This window comes from Carcharodon carcharias, chromosome 9 (assembly GCF_017639515.1).
Source record: "Carcharodon carcharias isolate sCarCar2 chromosome 9, sCarCar2.pri, whole genome shotgun sequence".
Taxonomy (NCBI): domain Eukaryota; kingdom Metazoa; phylum Chordata; class Chondrichthyes; order Lamniformes; family Lamnidae; genus Carcharodon; species Carcharodon carcharias.
In genome coordinates, this window is record NC_054475.1 from 19,769,182 (window position 1) to 19,772,772 (window position 3,591).

The 3,591-nt window shown below is 45.6% G+C and overlaps 1 pseudogene; it reads right to left on the reverse strand.

Annotated features, from left to right (window-relative positions):
- Nucleotides 1-401: 401 nt before the first annotated feature.
- LOC121282693 lies at nt 402-486 on the reverse strand (annotated as a pseudogene).
- Between the last annotated feature and the right edge of the window lie 3,105 nt (nt 487-3,591).

Here is a 3,591-nt window from a genome sequence, read left to right on the forward strand (position 1 = left end):
CCTGGCAAGGAAGGTTAGCATATTGGCAACAGGCTCATGGAAGCTGTAGAGATGCAGAGTCACCACACAGTCCCATTGCGACAGCAGAGCAAAGAGTAGTTCCTCCATGAGAATTCTCATCTGTGACTGGTCTCTCTTCTCCTTGAACACCTTCAGGAACTTGACACAGGCAGCAACATTCTTGAAAGTCACATCGAAGTATCCAGCACTGGGGAAGTCCTGCAGACAGTAGATCTCTACAGCTTCAAATCCACAGGACTCCAAAAGGATTCCTTCAGTGAAAAAGGCATGGTCCATGGGTGTACCTCCTTCGCTGTCCTTCACTGCCACCCTAACAGTATTACGTACCTCCTGGTTTGAGGCTCGACTGGTTGCAGCCTTCACCTCTTTAAGCTCCCGATGATAGGTACTGAAGCCTGCACATGCGGAAGCAACTGATAAGAACAGATACTACACTTGATCTTAGCCAAAAGGCCGAGAAGTGCTCCTTGAATGCCTTCCACTGCTCTGACACAGTTTAAGCAGCAAGTAGCTGCTCCAAGTCCACTTGGGCTAAATCGTATCTCATCTTAGTAAAATTAGCCTTTCCTCAGTTTAGAACTTTTATTCCTGGCCCAACCTTATCCTTTTCCATAACCACCCTAAATCTAACTGAGTTATGATCACTATCTCCAAAATGCTCCCCTACTGATATGCCTTCCACCTGCCCGTGCTCATTTCCAAATATTAGGCCCCCTCCCTTGTTGGGCTTTCTATGTACTGGCTAAAAAAACTTCTCCTGGATGCTCCCTCCCTGCCTTGCACACTATAAAACTGTCCCAATTAACATTTGGGTAGTTAAAATCCCCTATTACTGCCTTAGTATTCCTAGACTTCTTCGAAATTTGATTACATATTTGATCCTCTCTGGCTCCCTGACTGTTTGGGGGCCTATAGTACACACCCAGCAGCGCGTTTGCCCCTTTTGTGTTTTTTACTTCTACCCATATGGCCTCATTTGATAATCCTTCCACAATATCATCCCTCCTCATCGCTATAATTGATTCCTTGATCAATATTGTGACCCCCCCAACTCCTCTTCTATCCTCCTCTCAATCTCATCTAATTACTCTATAACCAGGAATGTTGTGCTGCCATTCTGCCCTTCTTTTAGCCATGTCTCGGTCATAGCTATGATATCATACTCCCACGTGCCTATCTGTGCCCTCAGCTCGTCTGTCTTATTCCTCAAGCTCCTTGCATTAAAATATATTCCATTTAGCCTTGCTAAATTCATTTCTTTCTTATCTAACCTATGTTTCTTCTGCCTTCCAGTCTCACTTACTAGTGTTTTAGTTCTAATTCCATCTCAGTTTCTCTTCCCTCTGAACTACTTTTCAAGATCCCATCTCCGCCCCCCCCAACCCCCCCCACCCCCCCCCCAACCAACCCCTGCCAATTTAGTTTAAATCAGCCCCAACAGCATTAGCAAACCTCCCCTCGAGGATGTTGGTCCCGTTCCTGTTCAGATGTAACCTGTCCAACTTGCACAGGTCTCACCCCTCCCAGAAACGGTCCCAATGCCCCAGGAATCTAAAGCCCTCCCTCCTGCACCATCTCTCCAGCCACACATTCATCTGCTCTATCCTTCTGTTCCTATACTCGCTACTGCATGGCCCTGGGAGTAATCCGGAGATTACTGCCTTTGAAGTCCTGCTTTTCAATTTCCTACCTAACTTCCTAAAATCTGCTTGCAGGAGCTCATTTCTCTTTCTTCCTATGTCATTGTTCCCAACATGGACCATGATCTCTGGCTGTTCACTTTCCCCCTTCAGAATGCCCTGCAGCCGTTCCGTGATATCCTTGACCCTGGCACCCGGGAGGCAACATACCATCACGTCTACGGTCACAGAAGCACCCACCTACGCCCCTTACTAACCAATCCCCTACCACTATTGACCTTCCACACTTCTTCCTCCCCTGAGCAGCTGGACCACCCACAGTGCCATGGCCCTGGCTCCTGTTGGCCTCCACAGAGGAACCATCACTCTCACCGTTTTCCAAGGCCGAAATTTGATTTACGAGCGAGATGCACTCGGCAGATTCCCTCACTACATGCTGGTCCCCTTCTTCTGTCTGGCGGTCACCCACTCCTGCTCCGAATTCATATGTTTGCATGTTCGTGTGCATGTTCCTCCCACACCTGTCATAATATTTATTTGTAACTAACTGCCAAGAGTCTATTGCCTTCAGTGCAACTCACTGCCCACTGGCTACTGACTTTAGTGTAACTCATTGCCCAGTGCCTATTGCCCTGTGTGTAGTTCACTGCCCATTGTCTATTGTGCTGTGTAACTCGCTGCTGTTAGGAACTAGAGATAGTTTAACAAAGTTATCTTTGTAGCTGTTGGTATTTGGAATGAACTTTAGCTTTAAGTTTAATTTGTATTTCTGTATTTGTGTTAAGAAAGGGGGGAACTTGAGTTTTAGTTTCACTTTAAAAGATGCCTGCATTCTAATGAGGTTTTGCGACTCATGAAGGGGAGCTAAAGCAAGCACCAAGTATACAAACTGGGCTGTTGCCTCTCAACTTGAGGCCCACACAAGGACAGGGAGAAACGGAAAGCAATTTTAGTTCATTTGGAAACAGCTGCCAGGAGGAGCTGGACACAGGAGAGAGAACTGCAGGAAACAGGTTCCAAAAACTAAAGAAGAGAGTCCCCAAAACCAATGAGTGGAACAGAAAAGGTTCCAAGAGGGCAGTTAAATAAAAGGACAAGGGTAGGAATCTGGAAAAGATCCTGTTAAGTGAAGTTAAGAGTGAGAAGCAGAGGAAGGATCCAAGTTTAAAGGGAGCGAGCTGCAGGACACAGACTTAAAGCAAAATAGGTTTGCAAGAAGCCAGAAGATCCAAAGAGACAGCCGAAGGTCTGTAACTCTTTACTATGGGCATGTGAAGCAGTGGTGTTCTGTCTGAGCATTTGAGAGAGAGTGCATGGAAGGCAAAACTTGAATGCATGTGGCTTTCCAGAGGAGAGGAACATTGGAAGGAGAGTTCAAAACCTTGGAGGTGGAGCCTTGTAAAAGCAGTCCAAGAGAAAGTGTTGTTTGGGATAAGTTTCCAAAATGGGTTCTTTGAACATGAAGATTAGAAACCCTCATGTGAAAGACAGAGTTCAGTGAGACCAGTTGGCGCACGGTGTGACAAGCATCTGGGGGGAGCTGATGAGGGAACCATAGCATCTGCTTGGGGTGGCATCTGTCATTTGGTTTCAGAGTGCAGTATGCCTGGCCACAGGTCACCTATTGGTTCACATGGGCTGTGTACTTACTGTAAACATTAAAGTATGTTGTGTTATCCTTATGAATCTGAATATATCTGGAAAGGTATAGTTGTGGGTGAAGGAGTACTGTAATATAGTTAATCTTTTCTTGTTTCATAAATGTTTTATTCTTTCATTAAAAGTTCATCAGCTGACTCCTGTGACTGTTCAGTGACTCATCATTTCTAAACAAAAAATAAAAATTAGGATCTATCAAGCTGGGTTCCACCCTGGGATCTAACTTGCCCAATAGTAACATTAGCTGGGGTCATCAGCTGTATGTAACTTA